Raw genomic sequence first — 12461 nt, forward strand, 5'->3', positions numbered from 1 at the left:
ATATTAATACATATTTTATTACCTCTTTGACGCGTCAAAATTCAAGAACTTTTATATTTATTATTTATGTTCAATTGAATATTTTTTTTTTTTTAAATGTCTGAACCTCTGATATTAATCAACTGTTTCCGGTTAACCGCTTTGAAAATTACAAAACGTCATCGATCAAATGTATTAAATGTTTTGAACAAGCAGTACTACCTATTTTGTTTTTGGAGTAATTACATTTCAAATAAAATTCTTTTTTCGTTATGGCTTGGTTATTACTTATTATCAATCGTTGTAGCAAATCAAATTTAGCCTACAATAGACAATAGTCTATTATTCGAATCAACGGTTTATGATGAACAGATGACATTATAATCATTTAAGGGCTATTGATGTTGTCGTTGCGTCATCATAAAGCCAAAGAAAATTTTAATATCAACCAATAATCCACTGTCAATAATATCTAATACCATTATAAACTAAACAGGTATAATGACATGCACATGTTTACACAGCCGTGACGTAGGCGTCATTTCGTTTTGCGGATATTATCATAGCTATACATTCTGACCAATCAGAAGAGGCGCTATTTTATGTGTAAATTCGCTTCAAATGTGGAAAACATGACATCATATCACGTTATTTTATCATGACTAATATAATCAGTGATAACCTTTTAAGATTTACCGGATCATTTTAATGATAACTTTGTCCACTCCCCGTGAGGCCATAAATCATAATATAGTTACAATTATAGTTAATAAAAAGAAACACCCTAAACAATTAAATCGTTAATTTTTCGGCAGTCCATTACATATTATTATGTATTATTCTTATAAAATATTAAGTACGATATATACTAATTGTACATAATACTGTGTACGTCTCTGTCAAAAGATTTTATGAAATATGATTTTCAAAAAATGTTAACTGTATCATAGAACTTCCGCAGTATAATTATATTTTATTTTAAGTAATAATTGTAAATATTGTATTTTGGTTCTCTTTTACTCAAAATCAACAATACAACTATTATTTTTCGCGTTTATCGACAGTAGTGAAAAATGCAAATTTAAGTAACCAATAGTTTGTAAACGGGTTTCGTAGATAATTGCGATAGCGAGATAAGTCTTAGTCGGCGACTAGTGTGTTGACCACGAAGACACGAACGCTGTGAAGCACCGCGTATGGATTTTTTTTCTCTTTATGTATTCTGTAGATTTAATATATCATACACACACACACACACACCGCCACAACGCTGCAACGGAAATCACGTAATTTACGATTCTGAAATTATTGGCTGTATAGGTGGTAGGAACCCGATTTTCGTACACAAACGTCGACCACAGGGACCGAATACGGATAACACGCGATCGTAAACATTATTATATACACTATATTATTATTATACATACGTCACGTGCGCCAATTATTGTATAATATATACTATACACACACACACACTCGGTATTACGGTCGAGCATAAATAATAAGGTTCACGTGCGCGCCGTAATGATGACGTCCCCGCCAATAATACGGTCGGCGAGTCGTCTGCGGCGGAAAACTCGCGACCGGCGTCGCTGCCGCGGTGCCCCTGGACTTAAAAGAATATAATAATGTATAACATATAGTGCCGATATCTTAAACGTCGTCGGTGGTGGGGTCGATTGGCGTACTCTTTCTGATGGGGTCGAGTGTGGGTCGCGATGCCTGCGTGTGGTGTTAGACGCAGGATGTGCAGGGGTGGTGGGGGGGGGTGTTCGGTGAGAATACGAATACGAATAATAATAATAATAATAATAATATAATAATGTCGACCGACGCCCGGGGTGATTTTTCGACGATTACAGGAAGCTGTCCCGACGCGATAATTACGCAGATCCGAGAGCAACAAAAAAAAAATCTATATTGGTACACGTACTAGTAATAATAACGATACAAAATAAATAAAAAATAGAAACCGACCGTTTTAAACACGACCACGCGATCGGTAAAAAACGATATTATAATGTACCTAACATTGCAACATTGATAAAATACGGTTTTATCAAAACGTAGCTTAATGTTTAACACCGGCCTGCGTTAGACGACTTCGCATGAGTATTATTATGAATATTATTTGTAGGACATTTTCTGAAAATCATTCAAACTACGTATTATTTAAATAATATTATTACACGTCTTTCATTGTTTTGATAACTTGACGATGAATCTAGTTAGGTTAGATTATATATGTAAAAATATAATTTTAAATACTTTTTTCCTATTTTCTATGTTTTGTGTCGATAACAATTTTATTATTACCAATATGATTTATCATTATAATTTACTTGATATAAAAGTAAATAATTCGTTTAATTAATGTTAAAGATTGTTTTAAAATATGTTTTATCGAATAATACAACAATTTTGCGTTTTATTGTCACAGACAAAAAAAAATGGTTTTTTTGTCGTCGTAGTTGTTTGTAAGAAATATATTATAAATAGTAAATTTTATTCTTATCTTGAACAATATTTTATAATATTGCTTCCAAGTGCTCGTACATTTGCTCGCGTTATTATTTATTCATTTTATTAAAATATGTTCTGTTAGTTGTTTTTTTTTTTTTGATTATATCAGCAATATCCATCACATATAAAAATTACCATAACATATATAACTTATCTAAGTTTTAACATAATACTCACTTGAACTAACTTAATAATTAATCTTCATGATCAGCTTGAATTCCGGTTGTATGTACAAGGTTGACCTCATTATTGCGTTGTGATGAAACGTATATTTTATCAAGTAAATCACAGTTAGGTACATGATAAACATCGTAAAAAAAAATAATCAATTTATACTTCTAATAACTATACATTATTGTTGTTTAAGTCCTTATTGGAATGAACAAAGAAACTAATTATTATCCTTATACTTAAGTTAAATATATACTTTTTTTTATGTTTCACGTATTCTGACAACTTTAGAACTGTTTTTACATTAATGTTTCTATATTATATCTACCCACTTACTCTACAAATATGGTTTTGTATTATATCAAACAATTTGAATCTATTGGGGTTTCAATTTGACCAACAAAAGTCATTAACCTTTAACTCACTATTTCCTAAATATTGATATCAGATATTATTTATTATAAAATATAGTTTAGTTGATTAATTCAAATATGGTTTGGGATAATAAATTTCCTATTTCCTTTATTTTATAATATAAAAATCCTCATGGTAATTTAATGTAATACAAAACATAAATAAGAACATAAATAGGTAGAATATGTATAAATTAAAAATAAAAACTCATGAAGTTATTAAACTATTAAAAGTTTTGGCTTAAGAAAAAATGTTTTTCTTTTTAATATTGTAAATCAATTTATTAAATTACTTTTTAATAAGTATGCTATTTAAAATAAAATAAAATACCGTGTGTATAATTTAAGGTGATTTTATATTATAATTTAATTTTTTTGTAACCTCATTGTATAATGTAATGAAATTTAATGTAATAGATAATTTTCAAAATACAAAATTTAATTAACACGTTTTCTTAATTTGTATTATTTGTATTATTTATATTATCATATGTTAATATAATATTATTTAATATCATAATAATATTATAATCCTTATAATATTATTATTTTCTAAGTCCTAGACTTTTGGAATACGTATATTATCATTTTATCCATGGCATTGTATGGAAACCACATAGTCGATCTTATTGTATCAAAAGTTTTGAGTTTTGACATAATGATCGAAGACTTATGTGACATTTTTAAAATAACTTTTGCAAATCGTAATACTCACGTATAATACGTATTATTATTATTATTATTATTTTTTTTTTTTTTGTTATACAATTTTAATTAAATGAGTAAACAATTATAAAGTAAAAAATCATATTTATATATTTTTCATACTATATTTGTATATAAGTTTCATTCATTCAAAGTCAATAAAAGAAAGACTCATACCTAGATTTATTATATTTACTTAAAGAAAAATATATTTTAAGCTTTGTGAGTCATGGTTATATTGCCCACAGATTTTACTTGCACCCATGTCTAATATAACTTCAAGCTACGAAACTCTAAAGGTCTACAAACAATTTACAGTTTTTAGTTCAGGATATAAATAATGTTCTTAATGTATATTTTGAGGCTCTTAATAATATATTAGGTGATGCATATTAAGTTATTTTCATAAAATGAAATTTTGTTTTGTAATTACTACGATGTTATTGATTGTTTTAATTTTTATTCCTCCAATTTTTTCGACTCATTTATTTTATTTGACATTAAGTAGGTAACTAAACGTAACGATTCACATGCATCATTAATAACTGTATTAAATTACCATTTTTCAATAACAACAACATTTTAAATATTATTATTATAATTGCGTGATTAACTGTGATATTAATTTGATGACCGATGTAACAATATTATCATTCGATTATTTATCTGAACTAGTCTATAATATGTTGTTATTTTAGTATAATATTACTGTATTAGTTATTGCACGCGATGAATAGGTACCAATCATTAGTTTTATTTTATAAGATTGTATAATTTACGTATGGAGCCTAGGGTCAGTACTAAGTATCCATAAATCATTAAGAGTGAATTGAAAGAAAACTGGTCGTAAAATACAAATTTTACAACCAAACAGTTTTAATTTTTTTTTTTTTCATCATCGTAGAGTTACGAAGAGTGTAGGAATATCCTTATTTTGTAACAAAACAATGCGTATTGTACTATTATTATTTAATTTATTTATTTAATTAACGGTTTATAACAGTTAATAAAATTAGATAAGTATTTCCACAATAAGAATATTAAAAAGAAAGCGTAAATAGCCAGGCCATTGACATATACACGATAGCGGTATTATTGAACAGATACACGGTATGCTGTTGATTCGATTACAATATACCCGATACAGTATACCACGACTACTAGAAAGGACGTACCAATTATAGACGGCTGTATTATTAAGTGTAGAAATGTTATTACTGTGTATTTTTTTAAATATCTATTGAAAAACTAACATTTATGATATTTATTTTATATTATTTTAAGTAAAAAATAATAATAATACAATTTTTTAAATGTTTAAATACCTAACATGTTAGAAATTATTATAAATCATTATTTTTTCTCGAATTCTGATAAACTGGACATGTGAAACTTTGAACATTAAAATTTCATATTCTTATAAAATACATCAGCTATGTACTAGTATAGCGCCTATAGGTACGTATAAGTTGTACTACAAGTTATGTACTTCCCACTCGGCTGGGTGTGTAATTTTAAATTTAAAGCAACAATAAATCATCGAATATTCGGTAAAAGTTTTCGAAGTCTATATAAGTCGTTATTATTTTTATTTTCCGATAATATTTGTTGGTGCTCCAATAAATGCAAGCCAAAGTCTTACCATGACTATTGGCACCTATTTTATTTTTTTCCAATAATTTTCCCGAACATTAAGGAAAATGATACAAAGAAAAGTATTATGGTACCTACCTTCTTACAATACATAAAATAAAAGTATATGTATGATACAGTCATAGATAGGTACTGTATTATACTATAGCCACTGGGTTGGGTAGGTAACGCAAAGACTTGCATTCGGTGCGGGGCGCTGAAGTGAGTTTTTATTTCGACAAAATCGTCCGTTCGAGGTCTATCAATTACACTCGGCAACGACAAGTAAACCACACATTCTGTGGTGGCGAAAGTAGGTGCATCGTTGGACAGTTAAAAAACAACAAAATATACGCTGCTGTCGTCGTCGTATAACTCATCGATCGGACGACAAAACGGCCGTGTTAAACCGTTCCGTACAAATGACCCGCGTGGCGGCGCACTGTTCACACAGTCATTAATCTTTGTTACTGTATAATATATTATTATTATATACACGCTGCGGCGAACTGCAACTCTTCCGCGCGGGCCCCCGAATAGTGCGGCTCGTAACGCGACCGCCGCCGCCGAGAGACGTCGACGACGATTTGTCATCGGATTAATGTCGATCGCGTATCCGGACGACATATTGTCATAAATAATGACGCAAGTGTGCCACCGCATAATTGGACCGCCACCGTTTCAAAATTAAATCCCACGAAAAATGACCCGTATATTATACGGACGGCGGACGAGTGTATAATTTTATTCGTGTGACGGTTCGGTTTTCAGATCGTCGGCGGACATCCAAAATACGACGGGTGAACTCACCCTCATTGCCCACACACACACACGGACGACAAAATTTTAATAAATCTATCATTTATTTTACTTTTTTTTTTTTTTGTGGGGAGGAGCCAAAATAGATTATATTAACGTGACCCCTTCTTTAAAAAGCGTCGCGCTTTTACATTGTTTCAGGCTGCCATTTTTCTTCAGAGTAATCTTCTTTACCCTTTAGAACCCCTTTTCTCATTGAACATACCCTGCACATAACAACATTCTTCCAGCGCCACTGCTTTATTAATAATATGATCATGAATTCCTGAATAAAAACTTATAATTTGACTGGATTATGCAATTCACTTGACGAAACTTTCCTTTTGTTCATTATTCAAACAATATATAAATTCGTACAATTTCATTATTGCGACACGTATACTATTGAGGTGTACGAGGTATAGTTCGACAACGTATTATTATCACATTTTTATTGGAACTCTAAACAATTTAGGACTGCAAAGCGATAAATTTTTGCTCTCGTACCATGATACATATTATAACCACGCACGCACACACACCCACGCCGGTATACCCTGCATATTAGACGCACACAAAGTTTCGCGTGAAATTAGATTCTGTGCACTGTGTATCTAAAGAAAAACAAATAACAATGCCAGTGCTTAAGTTTAAATGTGTCTATAGAAACCCGCATTTGTTGAGCTTGTCGTATTTTGAAAAAGCGATGAGCTAATTTTGCCGAGTCCCGTAGAACCTTCCCTTATACCGGTGCTTAACTCGCCATTTTGTTGGATGTTATGAATAAACTGTTTGTTATTTATATTTAAATCGTTTCTGCGTCCCGCTCACAATAACTTGGAATAATATTATAAATTATAATAACAGAAAACGTGTAAGCACTTCCTGCTGCAGCTTGTACTCTGCAATAGTATGCGCAATGCGCATTTACCTACAAATACCTATAGATAATATTAGAGATTTAAATTGAATCGATGTATCCAATATAATATTATTATTGTGTAGTCGGGTACGTATAGCTCGTGACGTCAAATACGAGCTACAAAACAGAAGAGAGATAAAATTATTATTCCATCTTATTTAATTTTGTTGTTTGTCGGTATTGTCACTGAACCTGACCTACCGGCTACCGAAAAGTCTTGTACGACGTACCTATCACACCGAACACGTCTTCGGCCTGATGTACATTATCATACAATACCAATCACGCCATAATGGATTGTGCGATGAAATTATTTTAACAACGTTCTTGTTAAATTGAGTTTACTCGAATACAATGAAGAGTTGTTTCTCTTTATCTGTTGTGTACGTGTGAATGTGTGTGCACAATGTATAATACACAAGTACAATGTACACAGATACATCGATCAAAACTTTACACGCGATTCATCAAAGTATTTTATGGTCTTTCCATTTCGATTAGTTTTGCATCTTACGTGCCGGAAGTAGGATGGTCTCATAGTCATTCATTTTGAAGTACCTTATATACTGATGAAATGATAAAAACAGTTTTCATAAAATATATTCCAAATCATATACGAAGTACAGCATATTTAAGATTCAAATGTGCACCTTATTACAAATATTATGATCGATTAAAAATAATATTTTTTTTTAATGCGATAATATATTTTTATACTTGAGGTTGGATTATATGAAATATTTACTATTATATTATATATTTATCTTAAATAATAAAATCTTTTGTAATTTTAATAACGACCGAAAGATAATGTAGGCACATTTTTTTTTATGTACCTATAACATTATAATATGAAACAAATAAAATTATGTACCTTCCAAAGTTAAAGTATGGTTTTATACTTCGAAATTTTATTAGGTAAGGTAGGTTAATATAAGTTTCCATAAATAAGCTATTTGTAACAAAATTATAAGAATAGATGAACTTACTATAAAAGTATATATATTTTTTTAATTTTATGTATTTTAAGGGGCTTATTTTAATGTTTTCAGTACACTTTTGTATACTTTTAAGTTTAAGTGCATAACCCCGCCACCCTGGATTTATTTTATGACTGTACTTTATATTTATGCTGTTTTAGCAAATTTTAGTTTATAATAATATCAAAGCTGAGTAAGAGAAAATGTCAGTGCACGCACAGCGAGCAAAATAATATAAATGTGCACAACAATAATTATTACAAGTCCACTTGGACTGCTAAATAAATACATTTATTAATCATAACAAGGTTCTAGTATTAAATAGCGAATTCATAAATACTGAAAAGCAAAAAAAAAAGTCTCAGTCCCAATTAAAATTCCGTGTCACCTACATACATATTATAATACTCGTACTCCACACTCTACTTATTATATTATTATCATAATTCTGTGTAAAAGAACTTAATTATACCAGATTATATAAATGTTGATTTTTAGAATCTAAATTTATGTTTAGTTATAATTCGTATAACTGCAGCAGCTTAGGAAAAAAACTCACAAAACATTTTAAAGTTTTATTTAAAATTTCTTAAAACAAGACGTATAAGTTACCTAACCTATATTAAGACCAAGGACGTACGTTTTACGTGGCTAAACTGAAGGACGTATTATGATAATAATAACATTATTATTATGTCATCTCCGATTAAACTGAAAATCGATACCTATAAGACTATAAAACACTATTGTTGTACTACTCATTGACAAACGTCGCATATTATAACCTTGTACTTGACGTCGACGATGAGCTACTCTCTCGTGGCACTAAAGAAACAAATGGATTTCACGGTGAAATCACCTCTGTCGCGCACTAATTCAAAATTCATTCTACATCGCGTAGAAAGCATCAATAACATATTAAGGATTTAAGGCACAACCCAGCAAAAACAGTTTCACTCGGGCATGGACCACTCGGGCTGTAATATTATTATGTTAGTTAAATTCCCGCGGCGCCCCAGTTAAAATTTTTGAAAAATGGGCACCACTCGTTGTTCCGCGTCCGTACGGTCGGTCTGTCTAAGTCCGCTCATGAGGGTGGCATAGCGATTTACGACCGTTTAAACGCGGTATCGTCACACGATGCAACAATAATATACGTCGCCCGACGACGCTCTCACTCCGCGTCGAAATAAAACGTTCGTTTGTCGCACTCGCGGTCTGCGTATTATTTATAGGCGTCGTTAACACGTGTTGATAATTTGTCAGTGGCTGGTTACGTCTCCGTCTCTCGCAGCGATCCTCCGCGAGCACCAAACGCCGTCATATCCCGAGCGCGGAAGTCCGCGCCACTACACTCGTTCGCCCTTCGTACTGGCGTGTGTGTACCGCTCGTATCGTATGGCGACATTAAAAATACACACACACTTACTCTCGAGACGAATTTTTCGGCTTTCTTGGCACCCGGCCGGTTGTTTTCTTTCGGCCCCATTGGGAACGTCTCCCCGGACGGACGTCCTCCCTCCTCGTCGAGCGCGATCGTTGCCGTCGCATCCGATTTGGCACCGAAACGCACCGAATCGCCCTCACCGCAGCGTGTACGCACTGGACTCGTCTTCGTAGTAATAATTATTACAGTCATATTATTATTATTATATTCCAGTGAAAAGCCGGTGCCGGCTATAAAGAGAAACGTATAATAATTAAAATAAACTTTATTATTGTTACCACCATTATTATTATTATATACTCCACGTTTGACACTACCGCACGGTATCCGACCGCCAAAGGGTTATACGATTTCCACGTGTCGCTATACATTAAATACTGTGTGGGTCGTGGGTGTATGTTTATATATATATATATAATATAGAAGTTCCTCGTATAATATATTATATTTAGACATATCATATATTGTTTTAGTATTTTTTTTTTTTTGTGTGGTTTTTTGGTCTAATTACTATATACGATATTATTATATTCCCCGGACGTCTTCAACGAGACACGTGCGACGTGCACTTCAAACGAACGATACGGCACGTACGATTTTGTTATTACAGATTTCCAGCGAAAACTCCATAAAAGTCGTACGCTAAAACGCCGTTTCGACGACGTACTCTATTATAATGATATAAACGTTCACATAAATGCCTATAGCTCGTTATCTGCCGACAATATCGATCTTTAAATATAACCCCGAGTCTCCGACACTGAAGCTTCTGAAGCTACCAAATCCCGAGATTAAATTATTATATCGTAGGTATATACTCGTATTATGTATGTGTGTGCGAGCGAGCGTATTATGCCTGAACTATTTTCTGATTAATTAAAGGTGGTTGATAATGTAACATAATACTATAAAGGTAACTATTAAAATAATATAAATTGAGTTTGTATAACTTTTCTGTTATTATTTCAATATATTGAGGAAATTCGATTCGTAATATAATATTAATAACTAGGTACTCCTCAATTCTCATACAGACACTATAATATACATATTGTGCTTCACACAAACTCGATTTCGTCAAACTATCAAAAATATATTATTATATTATATGAGTAACGATTGGCGAGTATGTCATCAATTCGTTTTTCATGATATATTGATTATTTTCATAATTTACCTACACATTTTAATTGAAGATTGATGATATCCGTTTATATTTATTTTATTTTTTCCGATCCAATAAATGTTTACTTTTATAATTGTATTGTTTTTCACAGACAAAAACTTATCACATTAGCACAGTACCTAGTAATATTCCATACTCTGTATAGTTCTGTAGCCTGTGTTGGCGAATTTTTGTTGATATTTCAAGAAGTATTCAAATACTCATCAATGATTCGCGAAATTTGAACAATTCAAGGATATTCCAGATAAACTGTAAACTCAGCTTAAAAATATATCTCAAAAAATCCAAAAAAAATTAATTTAAATTTTACAATTTGGATATAATTAATATTCTGATAGGCATAAATAAAATACTTATTAAGCTATTTTTTTTTTTAATTGTTTCTGTATGTTTAAATATGGAGGGACTAATCTTACTACCATCAAAAAAAAAAAAAACACACTAAGATGTCTGTAATAGTAAATTAGGTACGAATAATTTAGATCTCGTTCTCGTATATAGATCATTTTACTATTAAATTATGCATTTTTATATCATTATTTTTTTTTTTAATATAATTAATCAGGCATTATTATAATATATAAATACATCATAATCTTGGAATTGTACAATAATTTATTATTGTGAAAAATTCCTACTCATTAAGGTTTTTCCTGTATTCCAAATGTACTACTTTGGAGAGGTCACGTGAACAATTTTTTTTCCTTCCACAAGTATTTCCAATAAATTCTTTGTGCTTACTTTTGTATAATACTCAGAATATCAATTCGTGTTTTTGTCAGCACTGATTACAGTTAAGTTATGCTTAAACAATTAAATTGACTCGAGTTCAATAAATAATGTCGATATCAAAACAATAATATTTGGTCTGCCGTACAGTGGTGCTGAAGTTGACCGCTGAATATAATCAGGAGAAATGCCCGACCTGCCGACAAAGCGAGAGTTCGTATCCCGGAGGCTGATCGACGTGTATAGCAGGACCAAAAGAGAACAAATTCTCGGATATTATTTTGTATTAAACGTAGATATAATACACCACGCTCACGGATCACTGAATTACAGTGATAAGTACACGGGTGATGCAGTCACTTCGGTAAGCCACCATTTATGTATATATATATATATATATTTATATTATATAAGTATAATATAATTATATTACTGTGTACTGCATTGCACGTGTCGTCCGGGTAAATTGAATTTAAGTAGAAAATAATGAATCGCCAGGCTCCCTAATGCCACTGCAACCGCTACCATATTTACCGACCATTTCCCATTTATATATATATATACATTATACGCTATTATACCGCGTTTTTCCCGCGGTCAACCGGCCTCCAGAGTAATAATTAAATACTAATTTGACGTAATCATTCGGGTTAACGCGATTTTTCAATAAAAACCTAACGAATCCGTCCAAATGACAACAGCCGTGTACCTGTATCTGTATACTTACTATACATAACTGTAACTTAGAATGACTTATACAGCATAATAATAATATCATATATTAGGGTGGTAGTATTATTATTTTTTATTTGAAAAACACTCACAGAAATGATCATAATTTCTGTGTCAAGACCTAAAAACAACGCGGGAACGATATTGCTTATTAATTTCATCTACACCTAACGCGCGTAAAGCCTCTGATGATTATCTCGCGTGTTATTATAAATAGTTATCCTGTTTTCTATCATTTTACTGC

This window comes from Aphis gossypii, chromosome 2 (genome assembly GCF_020184175.1).
Source record: "Aphis gossypii isolate Hap1 chromosome 2, ASM2018417v2, whole genome shotgun sequence".
Lineage (NCBI taxonomy): Eukaryota > Metazoa > Arthropoda > Insecta > Hemiptera > Aphididae > Aphis > Aphis gossypii.